Genomic DNA, 22,996 nt, shown 5'->3' with positions numbered 1-22,996 from the left:
TAATCTCACTTGTGCAAATTATTTGCAACTTTCCCCTACGGCACTGATTGCAAAACAAAGAACTGGAAACAAATCCAATGTCCATCTCTAGGAGATTAGCTAATTACAGTGTATCTGTATGGTGGAGTTTCATGAGCTGTTGAAAAAGAACAAGGAAGCTTCCTTTGTGTTAACACTGACCATCTCCCAAAATATTAAGTGGAAAAAAGGAAGACGCAGAACAGTAATCACAGTACGCTTCTGTTGGAATGCATATATCATTTCTATTTGCTTGTTTATGTGTGCAAAAAGCAACTCTGGAAGGAAAAAAAAACCCTGGTAGAAAACTGATGTCTCCAAAGAGAACAACTGTATGGCTGGGCTGGGGGTGGCGCAGGGATAAGGAAACAGAGGTGTTCTGTGGCTGCTGACTCAGAACTGCACAAACATCACAACACGAAGCAAGGCATGTGTCTAACGTCACCAGCAAAGTGCTAAAGGAACAGAGCTGAGGAAAACCCCTGGAAGAAAGGCCTCTATTTGAATAGTGGACACTTGAGAGGATGTGGAAGGGTGAGCAGGAAATTCACCAATCAGAGGAAAGGTAAAGGAACACTCAAGAGGAACCAGCTTCACCAAAATCAGAGGCAGAGAAAGAACAGAGCGTGTTCTGGAAACCAGGAGTGACCAGGCTGGGAAGGCAGGATGGGCCAAACCGTAGAGGAATACACAAGACCACACCAGTGATCTGGACTTAACCTTACAGGCCATGGAAAAGCACTCGGGTTTTAAAGAGAGGGAGCGATAGTCAGGTTCTGCTTAGTGTCTCCAGAGGCGTGCTGAGAATAAACGAGGGAAGAATGGAGAGACGGACACCTCCATAGGACATTTTTGCAATCGAGCCTGACACCCTACTTCTTGGAATTCCCAGTGGCACAAAGCACAAGGGATTTCGCTTACCTGGCTTAATACTTAACCAACCATCTGAGAGTGACGGTCTCTATCAACTGAACACTTACTACATGCCAAACATTTTTCCTAAGTTCCCCTGGTTTCTCACAACCCTATGAGACAGCAATTAGCATCTTTATTTTACACAAGAAAAAGAAGGCTCAGAAAAGTCAAAGAGCTTATTTAAGGTGACAATAAATGGACGAACCAGAACAGGAATCTACTCAATGCCTGTCTACATACAACTGGTGCTGGCCTGTGGCAGTTTTCCCCAGTCTGTGTAAAAATGAGAATTAGAAACATACACTTATGTATGTCCGTGTAAAGCTGCCAACTTCCTTGAAAAAGGCTACCTTTTGGGAATTCTTGGTGGTCCAGTGGATAGAGGTCCACGCTTCCACTGCAGTGGGACCAGGGTTTGATCCCTGGTCGGGGAACTAAGATCCTGCAAGCCAGAAGTGTGCCTCCCGCCCCTCCCGCCAAAAAAGGAAAATGGCAATCTTTTACTCTGACAGTGGATCTTTTTCTTTTAACAAAATATAGTGAGTAGTTCCCCTCTGCCCCGTTTTTAAAACGTCCTCCTTGGCGAAACTAAAAATTGGTAAATTAACACTTTTTCTGCCCCACCACCATATTGTCAACTGACCTGTGAAAGTCAAGAGCACGGCACAAATAACGACATTACAAGCATCTACCGTGGCCAGGAGCTGTTTCACTGGCACAGTGAGCCTGTGAGCAGACACTGCTCCCCCTTCTTACCGACGATGCGCCCGAAGGCAACAACGTGAGGGGGCAGAGCTGCCAGGGGGCAGGACTGGGGTGCAGGGGCGGGACTGGGGTGCAGCCGGCGCCACGCGTCAGCACGGGAGGAGCAACTGCGGCTTCAGTCCTAATGCTGCTCTGCGGCCTGTGACCTACAGCACCGAGATGGGTGAGACCCTGGGAAGACCCAAAAACTGGCTGCTGCCGTCGTGACGACAAGATGCCCCATCAACAGCACTGCTGCTCCACGGATCCAAAAACATCTCCAGGCTCTCGTGAGGCATCTAACGTGCTGGCTTACCTAAGCAGCTTCATTCATCACACTGCTCCTTTTCATCCTCCCAGAAAACTGAAAGGCTGTCCAACGTGACAGAATGTCCACATCCACTGCTGGCATTTAGCACTCAAAAAAAAAAAAAGAAAAAATCTGGACACAAAAAGTCTCTGCAGCAGGCAGAATAGTACTGAGGCCCATTTTACACATAAGAACTCAAGATAAACGACGTCCAAGGTCAAAAGCTGCTAAGAAGCAAAATGCAAAGAAAGGGTTCTTTACGTCACTAGAGGAAACCCAAGAGTCTAAGGACTGAAAGACTTCAGAGGCTTTATTTTTCCTGGTTTCTCTCGAAAGTCCTATCTTTAATTCAACAAATGCCGTGCTTCTATTGACGTGTTTGTTCTAGGATAAAAGCGATGGTTTCACAGGATAAATGGGAGAACAAAACGAAAAGTCCTGTGGAGCTTCCGAGCCGTTTTCCAATTTCTTCCTGGTATCTGTCAACCCCCCACTACAAACGCACATCAGGTCTTCACCGCTCTCCCCGGTGAAACAAAGAAGGGCAAGTAAAAGAACAGGTACACATGTGTGCAAATGTCTTGTTGGTAACAACAATACAAAGAAGGTGAAAACTTAAATTTCCAAATTATTCCTTATTCAAAACATGAACTTAGACCACTTTCTTTCCCATAATAAGATGACATCTACCTCCCTGGTCAACGCATTCTTGTGTTTCAATGTTCAGTCACACTTTAATTCCTTAAGATCAAAAAAAAAAATCAGGCCACTGGTCTTCTAAATTTTTTACTTTCTGGTACAGAAACAGGGTGTTCCTTGTGTTACCTATAAGGGAAAAACTGCTTTTGTTTTATAAACGGTGTGTCAACTCTCAGAGAGAAGGCTTGTTCTGTACAACTGGTACTCTACATGGCATAGATCCTCCCCGAACGCTGGCTGAACGTGGAGGGAAAAGGAAAAACACTTCTCTCCCTACACCTCTATCCTCTGGAGCTACAGAATTAGTGCGTTCCCTCTTCTGCTCTACAGCCCTTAATTTAAATAGTAAAATTAATCAAATGTGAAATAATTTAACTCAAAGATTTTTGGCCCATAAAAGGGAGGACATAACTAGCTCCATGTCCATTCCTGATTGTGACCGAGAAAAGAAAAAAGTGATACACTAATGGTCCTTTAAAATAAGCACGGTCGAGGGCAGGGGGATATCATGCTGAAGAGAACAGAGCTTCCCTGGTGGCTCAGATGGTCAAGAGTCTGCCTGCAATGCAGGAGACCTGGATTAGCTCCTTGGGTCCAGAAGATCCCCTGGAGGATGAAACGGCAACGCACTCCAGTATTTTTACCTGGGGAATTGCATGGACAGAGGAGCCTGGCAGGCTATAGTTCATGGGGTTGCAAAAAGGTGGACACGACTGAGTGACTAGGGTACAGCTATCAGTAAGGAAGTAAGACTTTTATTCTTCTCACCTCTGGGGTGAAATCAGTTCTGTAAAGTATATAGCACACCAGAGAAAGTGCTAGAATGTAAAGGCTCCAAGCAAAGGCTCTGAACCAAACTGCTGACCTGTCAGCCTGGTGGCCTTAAGTGCCCTTAGGGAGCCTCAGTCCCCACAATGTTGTACCACCCACCTCAGGGCAGAGGATTATGGTGAGGAGGATGTGAGGGAACACACCGGAATCTCCTGGCACTCAAGAAGCAACTGCTGCTATTGCGTGGTAATACTGCCATGCATGCATGTGTGCTGAGTTGCTTCAGTCATGTCCAACTCTTTGTGACCCTATGGACCGTAGTCCGCCAGGCTCCTCTGTTCACAGGATTTCCCAGGCAAGAATACTGGAGTGGGTTGCCATTTCCTCCTCCAGGGGATCTTCCTGACCCGGGGATCAAACCCGTATCTCTTGCATTGGCAGGTGGGTTCTTCAACACTAGCGCCACCCAGGGAGGCTACACTGCTATCGTTAATTCAATTACTGCTCTAGAAGTGTAACTGCCTTTACCTTCAAAGGTACTAAACTCCAACAGATCTGATTACGAAATTCCTGCTTTTCAGCTCAATTTTTCGTTCATGTTTTCAAGAAAAACCAAACATAATAAAACCACACTGCAAAAAAATATTTTTAATCTTTTTTCTCTGAATCAAAAATAGCAAATCATTTTAGAAAAGTTGGGAAAACTCAGAAAAAATCAATCACTCAAATTTCTGCAACACAGAGACAAATACTAATAGCATGTAGGCATATTTCTTCCACTTTTTCCCATATATATTTTAAAATAACTGGAATCATACTGTTTATAGTTCTATATCCTGCTTTTTTCTCATACTTAACTTCATTTTGTGTGTACTTTCCCACGTCAAGAATTCTCAAAAATCATCTTTTTTTATGACTCCAGACTTTTCCATAAAGTGACCATTCCCATAAAGTTAAAACATTTAGATTGTTTCTTTTTTCCCCAATACACACCACTATAATTAACATATTCATATCAAATTCTAGACCTCATCTCCAGTTCTTGGTCCATACAGATACCTATAACCAGACCAAGGACTGTATCTCTTGCCAAACTGTTTTCCAGAAAGTTTGCCCCAGTCTGCCTGACAGTCCCATCATGAAGTCAGAGCAGTGACCATACCTATTTTAATTCCAAGTAAACAGAGATCCCAAAAATCTGCAATTATAACACAAATAGAAAATATCTGTAAGTACAAGATGCTTCTGACACTTGTAATTTGTATGAGATCACTATTAACCCATTCATCATCAGGTATGTGACTTTGAACAAACTTGTAAAAGTTAAAAATATGATCCCACACATTCATATTTGTGAAATCCTGATAAGTACCTTATAGACAGAGACTCTCAAATTTATTACCAGTTTTCAATTTATTAAGAACTGTGTGGGAGAAAATAAAATTAAAAAAGAAGAAGTGAATGGGGGGGGAAAAATATGTGAAAAAGAAAATTATGCCCCAGCATATGAAAAAGGAATCTGTACAACATGTATGTAAGAAAATACACCTTCCTTGTATACACATCAAACTATAACTACTTTAGCTAAAGTGGCCACTTTTAAGCCTTTGTGGCTACTGACACCAGGCAGACGCCAGCAGCCCACTCCCGCAGCGCTCAGAGGCCCTTTTCCTCACTTACCAAAGGTTTTATCTGCATTCTTCAACTGACTGACCAAAGTGGAATAAATTCCCTATATGTCAGCAGCATTAAAGTATTCAATGATATCAGTCCATTTAAAATAGTATTACAAAAGAGGCACCCACCAGTCTTCCACCTACAAACTTAATAAGCATTTTTGAAAACTAAAGACCTAGTGATACTTTTAATCACCAAGCATTTAGGTACACTATTCCCAGTGAAACAATTCCCTTGAAGTGAAAGCCATTCTGGCTGAAGATGCTGATATCAAGAATCTAATAATCTTGTATTAATGCAGTGCTGACTTTCATTTGTACACAATCAATTTGGTACTGAACAAAGAATCCTTTTTAATTGCCCGTGGCAATTAACAGTAAATCATTTTCCTTTATCTTACTCTTAAGTAGAGCAGGCCGAAATACAGAAGCCTTGGTTTTGACCTTTCTATCTCTAAATGGAGATAGGAAGAAGTACCACACAACAATAGTATTTTACACTTCAGGAGGCTACTAGCTGTAGCTGGGAAACATTCTTGCACCCCAACATTGTTTAAGAACTTTTTGAACTGCAATTTTTAAAAAAATATATTATAGGGAGCTCCATACAAGTAAGTCAAGAGGCAAAGCATATTTTTATTTATACATTTCTAGCTGCACAGAGAGTTTTCTCAGAATAAAATCTCTCAATTAGGAGCTATTCAGACACTTTTCTACTTGCCAAAGAAAAGACAGATTTAAGGCCACTCCATAACCAACATTTCTACCTTATTTCTGTTAGATAAATTTACTTATAGTTTTGCTACCTCAGGTTTGAATCCAGGTCAGAAATAAAATGCTCAACTTCTTCAATACTGACTACAAAGATAAGCTGGTACACGTGGCTGTGGATTCCTTTTAAAATATTGGAATATGGAACCTGATGTGTGCTGAGTCTCTGAATATGAGAATCTTTCAGATTACTATGGGACCGCCTCCGGAACAGCAGAAATTAGTAAGAATAGTCTATTCAACATTTACTTCCCTCACCACACCCCATATTACATATATAGTTAATTGTTTATAACTGACTACAATTCCTCAAGGAATTGAACTACAGCTTATTCTTATAGCCGAGAGAGGCAAGGCAGTCTAATAAAATAAAGACAGATTTTACAGTCAGACAGATATGGATTCGTAACATGAGCTAACCATACATTAGCTCATATATTAGTTGCATAGCCCTGGTCAAGACATTTATGATATGTGTGCATGTGTGTGGCTGTGTGTGTGTGTGTGTGTGTGTGTGTGTGTGTGTGTGTGTAGGGATTAAATGCTGAGCAGGAGGGCATGTCAAAAACGTCGGGGAGATGTGTACACTAACCATAACGGCCACTTTTAGGCTTGAAACTCTTAAGCGGCAGGCATGCCCCCCAAAAAAGGAAGAAGTCTTTGGCACCAGCGTGGTTTCAGTTAGCAGTAGTGAGGGCCTACTACACGTAAGGTATTTACATATGACTGGAAATAATGGAAACCAACTGGTATAATCCCTTCATTTTTCTCATGAAGAAACTGCAGCCCAGAAGTGAAATGACTTGGCCACAATCACACAGCTGGTAAGCGGCAGAGCCAGGGCTAGGACCCAGGTTTCTTCATGATCAAGTCAACATTCTTTACCATAGGAAGCTGTCTCTCAATTATTCAAGTTTGATTACCAAGCACAAGTATTACAATAGTGACCAGCAAGAGAACAGTTTCCAAAAAAGAACGCAGACACTAAGAAAGCAGAAACAGTCTGAAGTACCTATAGATGCAGATGCAACATCACAGCTGCTGCAAATTTCATAAGATGACAATGTGTCCATTTCAACAAAGGAAGATAAAGCAGACAGGCAAGTCTGGCCACTTTTGACTAAAACAAATATTACTTTCCTGTGAGGATGCTTCATGGCTGGTTCTCTGCTAGTACATCAAAGTAATGGTGTCTCTTAACATTAGCAAAGCAAAGCAATGAAGATGAAACTGACAGATGCCAAATACTATTTTCAAGAACTCTTCATAGATGAAGTCTGATAAAGCGTTGTATCAAAAATTAAATAGAAATAAATTTGGGGGAAGATGAACATGAAAGATTTGTTTGCATTTCTTAATACCAGCAATTCAAGTGCTATTCAAACCACTGCTATTTGAGAGCCTAGGTCAACAATGACTCAGCTTGAAAAATTTCATACTGTTTTTTAGGAGGTATATGGTTTTAGTTATGTAGTTAATACAATCTGGATGCTCCTTTCTCCCCAAATTATAAACTATCTTCATGTGAGTGGCTGAAAAAGAGGCAAGTGTTTATTTTATATTTGAAAAAACATACAACAGGGGACTTCCCTGGTGGTCCAGTGGCTAAGATTCCAAGCTCTGAATGCAGGGGGCCAGAGGTTCAATTCCTGATCAGGGAACTAGATCCCACATGTCGTGACTAAGACCCAATGCACCCAAATAAATAAACAAAAACAAATAAATATTTTAAAAAAAAAGAAAAGAAAAAGCATACAACAGAGGTAATGCAATTCATTTTACTGCATGCCCTGGGGAAAGAGGCCCCTGCCCCACCACTGCCTGGCCCATTCTGCGTCACAGGATTTGATGGGGGGAGGACGGGGTGGGTGGTGGTGGGGTTAAGAGTAGTACCAAGAGGCCAATCTCAAGTGTCCTGTCGTCTGTGATCCAGAACAAGAATCTACAATTAAAGCTTGATGGCACACAAGACTTCAGGCTGGGAATGAGAAGCCCAGAGAGGTAAAGCATTTTGTCCAAGAGTCCACCTAATTAGGTTGGAGCCTAGACCAGGTCTCCTACCTGTATGTCCAACACTCTTTCAGCTACGACAGGAAGCCTTGTCATTATGCCCCTTGCAAGCTTTCCATTCCCCCAACTATAACGGAGGAGGCTAGACTAGGCACTGATCTTCAAACTGCTGTTTCAAAGCCAAGGGATTTCTGCTGGTCACTTTCCCTCTTCAAACGGAGACTCTCCAAGTTTATTTCATATAGTGTGAAAAAGAAATTTTCAGTGACTGAAATAGATGGTCAATGAACTGTCACAGGGACTGGGTATATTAACACACTGTTTAGACTGTCAGTGGGTGAATGACAATAGTTAGAGCACATTACCACCAAAAGGCCCTACAAGAGGCCCAACACCTCTCAGAACAGCACAGCAGATGGAGGAGGGGAAAGCAGGCAAGACTAGAGGGAAACAACCAAGCTCACCTTTTCGATCTCCAACTGTACTGGCCCAATGCATTTCCTCCTTATATACAGACTGACCACACCTATGAGGCTGTAGGTCACAGTCACCCATACAACCCTCACTCTCCCCAGACTGTCCTTTGTCAGAAAGTCACCTTCAGGTCCATGGATATGCACATGGACAACTCCTTCCATGTGTCCAGTATCAAGAAAAATGACTATTTTTTGGTATGTGGCCACATGCCTTACAGCATATGAAATCTTAATTCCCCAACCAGGGGTCTGCACCCCTCTGCAGTGGAAGTGTGGAATCCCAACCCCTGGACTGCCAGGGAATCCCAGGAATGACTATTTTCTGATCCTTTTATTGTCCTAAATCTTTGGCCTTCATCATGGCAAGAAAAAAGGGGCAACATATAAGGGAGGGCGGACGTAGCCAAAAGTAAAGGCTAGTATAAAAAATGAAGACAGAATTCTAATCAGGCCAGTAATAAAGATTTTCTAACCAGGGCAAGAACCCTTGAAGACACATTACTAGGTTGAAAACAGTCATCTACTGCCTTCCCCTACTCCACACCCCACCCCCAACTGGCACATTAAATGCTCCAGAAGGCCAAGGCTATCACCTCAGATTTCTGCAGCACCCAATTCCATCATGAAAACAAATGCTGATACAGGGGTTGGAGCCTCTGTCACCATCAGAGAAATCTGACAATCTCTGGAACATCAGTTCCCAGTCTCAGAAGAAAAACAGCTCTTTGTTCTTCTGTCTCCTCTCCTCCTATTATGTAAACTTAGGCTTTGGGCACGCAGAAACTTCCTATGCTGCCAGTGATGTGAAAAACCTGGAACACAAATTTAAGCAGTACTGAATACACAGTTGTTTTTATTCTTAATTAGCTGTCACTTGCACATTAGGAATAAAAACCAAAACAACTATTTATACCAACATAGGCAACATAAACGTAGAAGGCAATGGCACCCCACTCCAGTACTCTTGCCTGGAAAATCCCATGGACGGAGAAGCCTGGTGGGCTGCCATCTATGGGGTTGCACAGAGTCGGACACGACTGAGTAACTTCACTTTCACTTTTCACTTTCCTGCATTGGAGAAGGAAATGGCAACCCACTCCAGTGTTCTTGCCTGGAGAATCCCAGGGATGGGGGAGCCTGGTGGGCTGCTCTCTATGGGGTCGCACACAGTCGGACACGACTGAAGCGACTTACCAGCAGCAGCAGCAGGCAACATAAAAACTCAAATAAATTCAGAGAATTCATCAGAATTCTTTTCATCAAATGAACAGAAATGAACAAAAATGAACCAAAACCTTAAAGTCAATAATGCTGAAAACAAATGTCAAAGATAATTTACCAGATTCTGCTTGTCACAAAATTTAAAGTCCTGAGAACTTAGGCGAAAGGAGCCATAAGGATCTACTATTCATTCCCTCTCACTGTCTCATATACAAATGCCCTAATGTTCGATGAGTCAGTGGTCTAATTCTGTAGATGACAACGAATGGTTTTTATTTCACATGTATTCATACAGAACTATTTCTAAATTTAAGTGGTGAAGTAAACAAAGTTTGATCATAGCTCAGTTAAGAAAGTCCTTCCAGTAAATGCTCCTTCACAGCTGGATGGCTGCTTTAATATGCAATTGCCCTAGGCCATGGGGGGGGGGGGGCGGGAATCAGGCTTTTGATCTACTTAAGAAATAAAATAAATAAACCTAGAACATGCAAAAGGTTCCCTCTCCCAAGTTAAGGAAGGAGAATGCTTGGACGGTTTTGTGTGAAACCACCTCTTCCTCTGGATGAATTTCCTATATTCCACCTCCAACAGAAGATCACTGGAGAAAACAGCTCAGGGAAAGGCAGCAAAGGTACATTTTTCAGGTAATAAACCAAAAACCCAATCATATCAGCCCGTTCCTGGCACTCATTTCTCTACCAAATCAGGGCGGTCAAAAGGCCTGGGAGAGTCAGGGCCCACCCACATACTCCTGGTTCACCAATGACTTCCCTCCTTCTCCCAAGCATGGAGCTACCTAGAGGAATTCAGCTTCTGCAGCTGGAAGCGCCTGCAATACCAGAGGGCAGAAATCTGAGTGACACTTGGCACTCTTTGTTTCAACAAACAACCGCAAAGAGCTTTCCAAAGCCAGGCCCTCACCATTTTGAAGACCAGGAAGCTGAATCCTTCCTGGGGCAGAGGTGAAAAAGAAACAAGCCCACCTTCCTTCAACCCTTCCCAAAGGTCACACAGCAAACCAAAGGCCATCAAGGAAGCCAAGCAAGACTGGCAGCTTCTGCAGACCCAGAACAGTAAACACCAAGTGTGGCCATAACCCCTGTGGGGCTGGGGAGAAGTTGAGAACTGCCATTTCTCCAGTTAGAGGCGAAACAAAAATAGGACTTGTCAGCTGGAAAACACAAACAAAAAAACACACTCCTAATTTCTCCCCAAAGATGCTAGCTTGGAGGTGAAAGGGGGAGAGGGTACAACTGCCTCTTTATGATAGCTGAGAGAAGGAGGGAGGGAAAGTGAGAGAGAGAAGACAGACCTGTGAGCAGCTGCATTCTCCTCTTCCAAAGGACACAAAACTGCAAAGCCTCAGGACTCAAAGGGGCGGGGAAGCAAAATGGGAGCGGGAAAGAAAAGCGGGGCAATGGAAAGAGAACTACCTCCACCATCACTATGCTTGGTAAAAGTGGGGGAAACAGGGGCGACACTCCGCGACTCGAGAGAGCAGTAGTTAATCAACCAACCCCAGCTATTTACCCAGATCTTACAGGATCCCTGGAGATAAAACCCTCAGAGTGCAGAGCGAATCTTAAGTCTAAATGTGAACATAAGCATCCTAGGCCCAACCCAGTCCCTTCTTCCCCAAAGCTGTGAGATGGAGACTAGAGAAAGGCATACCTGAAGAAGTGAAGTAACCCAGTGGGGAATAGGCAGGTCAAGAGGGGAGCTGGGAGAAGCAAATCTGATAGGAACTACAAGGGAAGAGAAGCAGTCTAGCAAGATACAACAGGAAAGAAAAGATGAGGGAGAAAACCAGGTAATGAAGACCAGAACTGCGAGAGGGATCACAAAAGGGACAGAGACTCTAGCCAAGAACTGAGACAGCTTCAAGAGGAAGCTGGGCTGGGGGTAGTGACAGGTAGGAAGGCTTGGGGAAACATCTCTGTACTGAGCAGGCCCAGAGGAAGGAGACTCAAAAAAGGAGGTAAGAGGCAGGACAAAAGGGGGAGGACCCATTCAAGAAAGGAGAGCAGTGATTGAGGGTTGAATCAAAATGGGGTGGGGGGAGAAGATCAGGGGGAAAACTTAGAATTGAGAGGCAACAGAGAGGCGAGGCAGTCACAAGATGATCAGAGTTAAAGAGGACCACTCCAAGAGGAGACAGCAGTAGGAAAATTAAAATGGGTCCAAAACATAGGTGGACAACTCTGGACAGCTCCCAAAGGGGCAGAGCTGGGAGGAAAACATTAGAGAGGATGGGGTGGAATTGAACAAGTGCCAAGAGCAGGTGCAAAAAGGATCTGGGGCAGGTCTGGGGTGCAGAATGGGAAGGGAAGGGGGGTGATGGATCAGAGAGAAATTCCCAGTCTTCCAGTAAGGGCCAAAATGGAAAGGACCGGCCTTGGAGAAACAGGCTGCAAGCAGGTCTTCAGCAAAGAAGAAATAAAGGGGAGACAGGGCAAAGGAAGCGGCAACAAATGAATGCAACGGCTCAGAAGAGGGCCAATAAGGCGGTGGAGGAGAGAAGAAACCTCAACCGGGGACTGCAGGGCGTCAGGCTGCGGCGAGGCTGAGTTAGGGAGAAAGGTCAGAGAACTGAACGGCAGGAACGAGAGAGCTGCAGGGTCAGAGAAGGGGGTGGAGACTGCTTCAATCAAGGCCAAGTCAGAAAGCAAGCAGGCTGGAGGGCACCGCAAGATCGGAGACTGGACGAGGGGCAGAGTGGGGAGGCAAAAGGGTCTGGAAGAGAGGCAAGGATCTGAATGGCAAAAAATGGAGTAAGATCGGAGGGGAGGAGGCGAGCATGGTGCGTCGGAGTCCAAGAGGGGGCAGGGGACTGCATCGAGATCGGCAGGGGTCAGAGTCCAGGGGTATCCCGTGGGGAGCGGGGCCGGGGGGAGGCGGCAGGTTTTGTCAATGGGCAGTAGGGCCCAAGAGGGACGTGGAATTAAGCCCAAAGAGAAGACCTGGGGGCAGTAGTGCCAAGACGAACAGGGTCTCGGATGAATCACCGAGGAGGTGGAACCGCAGGTCCTAGACGGACAGCTCCTGGGGGTGCAGCAGCGGAAGGGAACAGGACATGGTCAAAGAAGGGGACGGACCCAGGGTGGTGAGAGCGGAATCGGAGAAGGCAGAAGGGTCACGAATCTGAACGTGGGGGTCCAGAATTCAGGGATGCGGAAGGGTCCCAAGAGCACTGCAGAGTCTAGGGGTGGGGGGGGAGGCAAAGGGCATTACTGAGCGGCGGAAGAGAGAAGGCGGAGGCGCAGAATTGGGAGCAGAGTGGCTTGAAGTCGGGAGGTGGGGGGGGAGCCGAGGCAGACACGGAGATCTCAATGGATTGGAGGGTGGGGGCAGACGCGGCGACAGCAGGGCTGCGGCCGGCAGGGGCAAGTCCGAAGGGCAGGCGGGCCCCGGCGGGCCGGGCCGCAGCGCGAGGCGGCGGGGCCGGCGGAGCCCGGGGGGCTGGGGGGCCGCTCCCTCCCCTCCCCCTCCGGCTCCTCCATTGTTCGCGGGCTCCGGGCCCCGCCGTCCCCGCCTCCCCCTGGACCCCGCAGCGGGGCGGCGCCCGGCCTCGCCGCCCGGGCCCGCGAGCTCGCGCACTCACCAGCTGGGCGCCCTCAGCGCGGCCCTGGCCTTCGGGATCCCGGCAGCGGAGACGGCGGCCCCGGCGCCATGTTCTGCTGCTCCTCGTCCAGCGGCGGCTGAGGCGGCGGCGGCGGCGGCGGCAGCTCCGGCGGCGGGGGGCCGGGCGGACCCTCCCTCGCGGGCTCCCTCCTCCGCCTCCTCCACCTCCTCCTCCCGCCGCTCCGCTGCTCTCCCTCGGGGCGGGGGGGCGGGGAGGGGAAGGGGGGAGGGGCGGGAACCAGGGGGAGGGCGGACCAGCCTCTCTCGCTCGCTCTCTCCCTCCCTCCCTCGCAATGGCGGCGGCGGCGCCTCCTTCCTGCGGCCGCCGCTCCCGCGCGCGCTCACCCTCGCTACCGCGCGTGCGTGGCGCGGGGACCGTTGCAGGGGGATAACGGCCCCTGAAGCGCGCGCCGCGAGGGGATAACCGGCGCGTGGCGGGGGGAAGCGAGAGCGCGTGCGCGCCCGAGGGACTCACTGCCTCCGCAGCGGCCGCGTCCAGGGAACGGGCGCGGAGGGCGCAGTGCGCGTGCGCCCTCCCCCCAGCCTCCCCCCACACACACACAGAAACACACACACGCACACACACACAAAATGCCGTTACTGCGGTGGCTGCAGCGCCAGACAGAGCGCGAGGAGACCTGCGAATGGGCAGAGGGCTGGGGTGGACAAGAGCGCGTGCGCGGGAAGGGCTGCCAGCCTCTGCGGCTACTCGCGCGAGGCGGAGGGAGTGGTCCTCGAGAGGCGCGCGCACCCTTGCGCGCACAAGAAGCAACTAAAACCCTTCTCGCGTCGGCTCTGGGAGAAAGCGGGAGGGGAGAGGCATGGCTGGGCTTTGGGGGCGGGGGCGAAGGGCGCGATCCCGCTCGCGCGGGACCTGACCAGCCAATAAGAGGCAAGGGGAGGTGGGTTTGCCGCGCGAGCGCAGCCCCCGGGAAAACGGAGGAGGAGAGAAGGATCGACGTAACGTGGGGCGGTGGGGCGGGGCTGAGGAGGAGGGAGTGCACCCAGTGGGGAGTTGATTGGGGGACACGGGGAGGCGTGGCCCGCCCCAGCCCAATAGGAGCCTCGAAATTCGTCGTTCCGGAAGAAGGGGCGGGGCTGCGAAGCGCGTGCTCTATTCCCTGGCAGCGAAGAAAATTTGCAGGCAACGCGCGCATTATTACAAATTGCTTTGGGTTCCGTGATCGCCAAATCTCGGGAGACGGGAGCGGGCCTGGTCCCGCATACATCCCTGGCCTCCAAGTCAGCATTGTGCCAATGACTGCCTATCAAGTGTCAGTTTGGGCGCCCAGAGGGGAAATAGTAGTGATGGGAAGGGGCACCGCTGTAACCCCTGAGTTCCTTCCTCTGAACTGAACAGGGGTTCCTCTGGGAGCCCTCCGGAAGTACGGATCGTGGAAGATGAGTGTTCTGGGAACCCAGTCAATATTTAAGGAATGCATGAAGAAAAGCTATGTTTCTTATTGCATTTTTCGTTTTCTTTGCTCAGTCTCTTCATCTTAAAAGTAGAATGATAATCTTATCTCTTAGTAAGATTTGTTGGGAGAATTAAATGAATTCTACTTGTAAAGCGCTGAAAATCATGCCTTGCTCTATAAACATTGATAAAATTACATGCGCTCAAATTTTCTTTTTTGGTGGGTTGTTTTTTTTTTTTTTTTGGAGGTCTTATTGCTTTTTAAAAATTTAAGTATAGTTAATTTACAATGTGCTAGATTCGCTCAAATTTTAAAGCATCCCACTAAAGAAAGATTTTCTGATTATTGGAAGTTTGTTTTTTAGCATTGTGGGCGAAACAAATCCAGTGCCTGGGCCAGATTTTCTCTACATGTCACTGCAAGCCCTAATTTGTAAGCGATTTTGAAATCTATCACTTGAGAAAACCAGAAAAACCTGGGGAGAAGGGACATCGGATTCCCCTACCTCAAATTAATATGTGCTTATAACTCCAATGCAGTGTTCTAGGTCCTTTGAATATTGGGAAATTTTTGAACTGGCAGCACCTAGAGAAGAGAAAAGCCTGGGCTCACTCTGGATCCAGATGCCCCTCTCCCCTTCTTTTTGGAGCCTATCAACTCTGCCTTATTCAAGTCTTGTTTGAGGTCACTTCCTCTGGGTGGCCTCCCAGATTTGACCTGACCCCTCATACTTTATAAAAATGGGCACTTTATGCTAGGCAACATTCCAAAGCACTTCAAACATATTAACTCACTTAATCCTCACACCTTACAAGTAGGTTGGGGTTGTTATTATTCTACTAAACTAAGGCACAGAGAGGTTACACAGCTAGTGAATGGCAAATGTGAGATTTAAACTCAGACAACAGGGGTCAGATAGTCACACACTGTGTTCTTTTTCATAGCACTCCATCAGGGGTTGAAGTTCTGTATTGGCATCACCATATTATGTGGGAACCCTTCGAAGCCAGGAACTCTGGCTAGATCCTCAGTCTGAAAGATGACCCACACTAAATACTTGCTAATGAATAAATGAATTAATCCAATGGTGAACAAAGGGAGTGATGGCTGGCACTGAGGGCATGGTAGCCAAGACACAATCCTTGTTTTATAACTAACTCTAATCCTCTTTCAGATACTAGTTCAGATGTCCCCTCTTCCAAGAGGCCCTCCCACAGACTGTTTCCAAATTGGGAAAGGAGTAGTCAAGGTTGTATATTGTCACCCTGCTTATTTAACTTATATGCAGACTACATCATGCAAAATGCTGGCTGGATGAAGCACAAGCTGGAATTAGGATTGGCAGGAGAAATATCAATAACCTCAGATATTCAGATGATACCACCCTTATGGCAGAAAGCGAAGAGGAACTGAAGAGTCTCTTGATGAAAGTGAAAAAGAGGAGAGTGGAAAAAGCTGGCTTGAAACTCAACATTCAAAAAACTCAGATCATGGCATCAGGTCACATCACTTCATGGCAAATAGATGGGGAAACACTGAAAGAGAGAGACTTTATTTTCTTGGGCTCTGAATTCACTGCAGATGGTGACTGCAGCCATTAAATTAAAAGATGCTTTCTCCTTGGAAGAAAAGCTATGACAAACCTGGACAGCATATTAAAAAGCAGAGACATTGGAGAAGGATATGGCAACCCACTCCAGTACTCTTGGCTGGAGAATCCCTTGGACAGAGGAGCCTAGTGGGCTACACTCCATGGAGTCACAGAGTCAGACACAACTGAGTGACTGACACATACACAAAGTTGAGATGCTTGATGATGCAAGGGTACACTTTATCTACTCTCCCATCTCCTGTAGGAAGCAGGATGGGGCAGGCAGCACTGGGGAGGCAGGATGGCCCGCCCCCTCCCCCATCCCTCCTGGAAGTCTTGGGGCCTCAGTGCCTGCAACAACTGGCCTTGGGCAAATAAAAGACTAAGTTGTTTACTGAAAAAAAAAAAAGAGATATTACTTTGCCAACAAAGGTCCATCTAGTCAAAGCTATGGTTTTTCCAGTAGTCGTGTATGGATGTGCAAGTTGGATCATAAAGAAAGCCGAGCGCCGAAGAATGATGCTTTTGAACTGTGGTGTTGGAGAAGTCTCTCTTTTTTTTCTTTTTTTAAAAAAATAAATTTATTTATTTTAATTGGAGGCTAATTACTTTACAATATTGTATTGGTTTTGCCATACATCAACATGAATCCACCACGGGTGTACATGTCTTCCCCATCCTGAACCGCCTCCCACCTCCCTCCCCGTACCTTCCCTCTGGGTCATCCTAGTGCACCAGCCCCAAGCATCCTGTATCCTGCATCGAACATGGACTGGTGATTCGTTTCTTATATGATATTATACATGTTTCAATGCTATCATCCCACCCTCTCCCTCTCCCACAGAGTCCAAGAGACTGTTCTATACATCTGTGTCTCTTTTGCTGTCTCGCACACCAGGTTATCATTACCATCTTTCTAAATTCCATATATATGCGTTAGTATACTGTATTGGTGTTTTTCTTTCTGGCTTACTTCACTCTGTATAATAGGCTCTAGTTTGAGAAGTCTCTTGAGAGTCCCTTGGACTGCAAGGAGATCAAACCAGTCAATCCTAGAGGAAATCAGTCTTGAATATTCATTGGAAGGACTGATGCTGAAGCTGAAGCTCCAATACTTTGGCCCCTTGGATGTGAAGAACTGACTCATTAGAAAAGACCCTGATGCTGGGAAATATTGAAGGCAGGAGAAGGGGATGACAGAGGATGAGATGGTTGGGTGGCTGCGTTTGAGCAATCTCTGGGAGTTGGTGATGGACAGGGTAAACCGGCATGCTATATGTAGTCCATGGGGTCGCAAAGAGTCAGACACGACTGAGCAACTGAACTAGGCTTCCACAACACCTTTGGGTCCTCCAACCAAGCCCTGACCACCCTGGGTTTCCCATGTACTGATAGGTCTTTCCCACCAAACTGTGAGCCCCATGAGGACGGGACTCAATTGAGGCTGTATCAATTGATGCTAATGTTCCTAGCACCTGTCCAGGCACAAGGCAGGGGCTCAGGCAGTGTTTCCCTGGATGAACGAAGGGAACCATCAAGGAGGGCCTTCCCAGCTCTGCATTTCTTTCCAATGTACAAGAGAGCGGGTGTTAGCTGAGCAAGCCAACCACCGGAAGCAGGTTTCCCTGGGGGCAGCCGCCTCCCGCGCACCCAGCTAACCTCCACTGCGGGATAAATAGGTAAGCGAGAAAACAGTTAGCTGACAGAGGTGCCGACTGTTAACGCAGGCCGTTGTCAAGTTGTCAAAATTTCCCCAGCATGGCCCTAGAGGCCCAAATAGCTGGGACTGGATTTCCCACTAATCGTGGAGCTGGAGTAGGTCAGAAGAGGTACCCGAGAATCTAGATCCGCATTCAAGAGATGCACAGATAGAAAAGTCTGCAAAAGAGTTTTGCGCAGAGGGTGTAAATGCCAGGGCATATTCTCTCTCCATTCCTCCGAGTCTGAAAGAACCAAAGGGTGTGGACCAGGTCTCAGATTCACCAGAGTCAGTGAGCTCACAGCGCCGCCTACAAACCGAACTGGGGAAGCTGCAGCTAGCTGATGCTTCTGGGGATGTCCGAGAGGGGTGAACTCTTCTGCCATTGGCCGGAAGAGCAGCCAATAACGAGGAAGGATCGGGAAGCGGGGAGGCATGGGTTCATTGCAAAATCCCAGCATGGTGGGTACAAGATAAACGTCTGAAAGATCGATGATGAACCTCCCAATTTCTATCAGCTTTACAATGGAGGGAATTCCCTGGCGCTCTCAATCCCTAATAAGGGAACTAAGATCCCACAAGCCATTCCGCTGGACCAAAAAAATAAAATAAAATAAATTTTTAAAACTTAAAAAATAAATTTAAAAAGAGACAGATCCTGGACTTAAGACTCCACGCTTCCACTACAGGGGGCGCTGGTTCGATCTCTGGTCAGAGAACTAAGATACCACATGCCACACAGCGTGGCCAAAAATTAGAAAGAAAAGATTGATCTATTTTTTTCTTTTTAAAAAGTCTTTCTCTTTTAATTAATTAATTTATTTATTTTAGTCCTGAGGTGTAGCATGTTCCAGACCAGCGCACCCTGCAGGGAAAATCCTGATAGCTCTACCAGGAAAGTCCTGATGGATCCTGTATTTTAAAGTGGAAATATAACAGGCATGGAACAACAGACTGGTTCCAAATAGGAAAGGGAGTACGTCAAGGCTGTATATTGTCACCCTGCTTATTTAACTTCTACTCAGAGTACATCATGAGAAATGCTGGGCTGGATGAAGCACAACCTGGAATCAAGATTGCCCCGGGAGACTATCAATAACCTCAGATATGCAGATGACACCACCCTTATGGCAGAAAGTGAAGAAGAACTGAAGAGCCTCTCGATGAAAGTGAAAGAGGAGAGTGAAAAAGTTGGCTTAAAGCTCAACATTCAGAAAACGAAGATCATGGCATCTGGTCCCATCACTTCATGGCAAATAGAGGGGGAAACAGTGGAAACAGTGGCTGACTTTATTTTGGGGGGCTCCAAAATCATTGCAGATGGTGACTGCAGCCATGAAATTAAAAGACGCTTACTCCTTGGAAGGAAATTTATGACCAACCTAGATAGCATATTAAAAAGCAGAGACATTACTTTGCCAACAAAAGTCCTTCTAGTCAAGACTATGGTTTTTCCAGTAGTCATGTACGCATGTGAGAGTTGGACTATAAAGAAAGCTGAGCACAGAAGAATTGATGCTTTTGAACTGTGGTGTTGCAGAAGACTCTTGAGAGTCCCTTGGACTGCAAGGAGATCCAACCAGTCGATCCTAAAGGAAATCAGTCCTGGGTGTTCATCAGAAGGACTGATGTTGAAGCTAAAACTCCAATACTTTGGCCACCTGATGCAGAGAGCTGACTCATTTGAAAAGACCCTGATATTGGGAAAGATTGAAGGCAGGAGGAGAAGGGGACAACAAAGGATGAGATGGTTGAATGGCACCACCAACTCAATGGACATGAGTTTGGGTGGACTCTGGGAGTTAGTGATGGACAGGGAGTCCTGGCATGCTGTAGTTCATGGGGTTGCAGAGTCGGACACGACTGAGCAACTGAACTGAACTGATAACACGCATACTAAGAAGAACACAAATCACAAGTGCACAGTTCAATGAATATTCCAAAAGAACACACCCCTGTAACCAGCAACCAGGTAAAAAGAAACAGAATATGACCAATCTCTGAGAAGACCTCCCTCCGTGTCCCTCTCCAGTCATTGATTTCTATGTCTTTTTTTAGTTTCGCCTGTTTTAATATTTTACATAAAGTGAATTAAGTGACCTCTTTTGATCAACATAGTTTGTTGGGTTTACCCATACTATTTTAAATAAATGGAGATTGTTCGTTCTTGGTGCTGTGTAGTATTCCACAGAATGAAGGCTCCAGTATGTATTTGCTTCCCTGGTAGCTCAGCTCGTAAAGAATCCACCTGCCAATGCAGGAGACACAAGAGACATGGGTTCAAACCCTGGGTCAGGAAGATCTCCTGGAGAAGGAAATGGCAATCTACTCCAGTATCCTTGACTGGAAAATTCCATGGGCAGAGGTGCCTGGCGGGCCATACAGTCCATGGGGTCGCAGAGTCAGACATGACTGAGTGCGAGCACATGTGCATGTGCGCGTGCATGCGCGCGCGCGCACACACACACACACACACACACACACACAAAATGTACTTACTCATTCTACTGTTGGTGAGTAGTTTCCACTTTTTGGCTATTATGAATAGTGCTACTATGGACAGTCTAGAACATATCTTTTGGTAAATATGTGTACTCATTCCTGCTAGGTATGTACCAAAGAGTGGAATTGCGAGTCACAAGGTGTACATGAGTACTCCAACCAGTTTCCCAAAGTGGATGTTATTTATATTCCTAGAGACATTTAGAAAAACTTCAGCTGCTCCATGTTTTCCCAAACACTTGATCCTGTCCAATCTTTTTAATGTTGGCCATTCTAATGGCTGTGTAGTGGTACGTTGTTGTGATCTTAATTTGTCTTTCCCCAGTGATTAATGAACATCATTTCATATATACATGAACCTTCTGAATAGCAGCTTTTGTGAAATGCTATTCAAATCGTTGTCCGTTTTACTGTTGCTGTATACTCTTAATTATTTTTAATACCTAATAATACATGAATTTCTCATCCTTGAAAAAAATACTCCAGCTAAGATGGAAGCTCCTTGGACAACCCAACCCCATCCTCTTGCCTCTCCCGAAATGTGTTTTCTTCTCGACTTCTCTCTATATTTGCCTGAATGCAAGTACTTTGTTTTGACTACATATGCACTAGTTGATTCTCCCCCTATCAATGTCCATTTTGTCTCTTTCCAATTTTTCTCTATGACAAGCATGTTGTAATGGAATCGAAAGGAGAGGATCCTTCTAGGTTCTAAAGAGGAAGTGCTGGGGCTGGCCCTTTCTGTCTATAGGTATAGAAAATAGATAGGGACTTCCCAGGCGGCCCAGTGGTTAAGACTGCATGCTTCCACTGCAGGGGGTGCTGGTTCAACCCTTGGTTGGGGAACTAGGATGTCAGATGCTGTGAGGTGCAGTCAAAAAAAAAAGATTAAAAAAATAGAATATAGATATATATTCTAGATAGATTTCTGTCTCTATTTATAGAATACATAGATATATTGTTAGATATATGTTATATATATTGTAATATATACATATATATATATTGTTATGTGCTTGTGATTAGTCATTCAGTTGTGTCCGGCTCTTTGCAACCCCATCGACTGTAGCCCACCAGGCCCCTCTGTCCATGGGATTTTCCAGGCAAGAATAATGGAGCAGGTTACCATTTCCTTCTCCAGGGGGTCTTCCTGACCCAGGGATCGAACCCAAGTCTCCAGTGTCTTCTGCATTGCAGGTGGATTCTTTACCGACTGAGCCATCAGGGAAGCCCCCATATATTGTTATATTGTTATATATAAATGTATACATATGTATACGTATGTGTGTATATATATATATACACACATACACACATATTATATAGATATAGACAGACTCACATGCCAAACCACCCAAGCCATGAGATTCTTGAGAGCAGAGACAAAGTCTGTTCCCTGCTTGCACACTCTACCTGGCTGTCCCTAACGCCTCATCTGGGCCAGGTGCTTCTACTTGAAGCAATTGTGGTAGCCGGGCCTCTGAGACGGACCCCACTGATTCTCACTGGTATTCAGGTCCCCTTTTACTTTGGATAGGGCAGTTCCGTGTACTGATAAGATATTGTGGAAATTACAGGGTGTGACTTTGAGGCCAGGTCATAAAAAATAGGGCAGCTATTGACCTGCCCCTTCTTGGCTCATTCACTCTGGGGGAAAACCACTGTAACGTGAGGACACTTACGTGTCCTAATAGAGAGGGCCACCTGGCAAGGAACTGAGGCCTCCTGCCAACAGCCAGCATCAATCAGCCAATGCTGTTAGGGAGACCCTGGGAGGGAGATCCTTCAGTGCCAGTCGAGTCTTCAAATGACTGCAAACCCAGCTGACATCGTGAATGCAACCTTGGGAGAGACACCGCCCGGAATCACCTAGGTAAGCAGCTTCCAAATTCCCAATCCATGGAAGATAAGAAATATTTATCGTTGTTTGCTAAGCAACTTGTTATTTGCATATGTCATTTAAGTCTATATGCATAAGTCTATTGCGTATGTCTATTTCCTCTGCTAGACCATGAATGCTGTTGGGGTGGGGACAGTGTCTGTTTTCTTTTCTTTTCTTTTTTTTATTATGGCAATATCCAAGCATAAAGTTTGAAAGCCTTACACAGTTCAGTTCAGTTGCTCAGTTGCGTCCGACTCTTTGCGACCCCATGAACCGCAGCACGCCAGGCCTCCCCGTCCATCACCACCTTCCGGAGTTCATCCAAACCCATGTCCATTGTGTCGGTGATGCCATCCAACCATCTCCTCCTCTGTCGTCCCCTTTTCCTCCTGCCCTCAATCTTTCCCAGCATCAGGGTCTTTTCAAATGAGTCAGCTCTCTGCATCAGGTGGCCAAAGTATTGGAGTTTCAGTTTCAACATCAGTCCTTCCAATGAACACCCAGGACTGATCTCTTTTAGGATGGACTGGTTGGATCTCTTTGCAGTCCAAGGGACTCTCAAGAGTCTTCTCCAACACCACAGTTCAAAAGCATCAATTCTTCTGCGCTCAGCTTTCTTTATAGTCCAACTCTCACATCCATACATGACTACTGGAAAAACCATAGCCTTGA

At 46.2% G+C, this 22,996-nt stretch overlaps 1 protein-coding gene across 2 annotated transcripts in view; it reads right to left on the bottom strand.

The window, feature by feature from the left end:
• The window catches only part of ARHGAP35 (Rho GTPase activating protein 35), a 116,679-nt gene extending 103,335 nt beyond the window's left edge, over positions 1-13,344 (bottom strand). For both annotated transcript variants that reach the window (XM_025269375.2, XM_025269376.2), the window contains exon 1: positions 13,213-13,344. The gene's annotated coding sequence lies outside the window, so the exon portion shown is untranslated. The remainder of the gene's footprint in view (positions 1-13,212) is intronic.
• Between the last annotated feature and the right edge of the window lie 9,652 nt (positions 13,345-22,996).

Source organism: Bubalus bubalis, chromosome 18 (genome assembly GCF_019923935.1).
Source record: "Bubalus bubalis isolate 160015118507 breed Murrah chromosome 18, NDDB_SH_1, whole genome shotgun sequence".
Lineage (NCBI taxonomy): Eukaryota > Metazoa > Chordata > Mammalia > Artiodactyla > Bovidae > Bubalus > Bubalus bubalis.
Note: the sequence above shows the minus strand (reverse complement) of the source record. Positions and strands in the feature narration are given on the sequence as shown.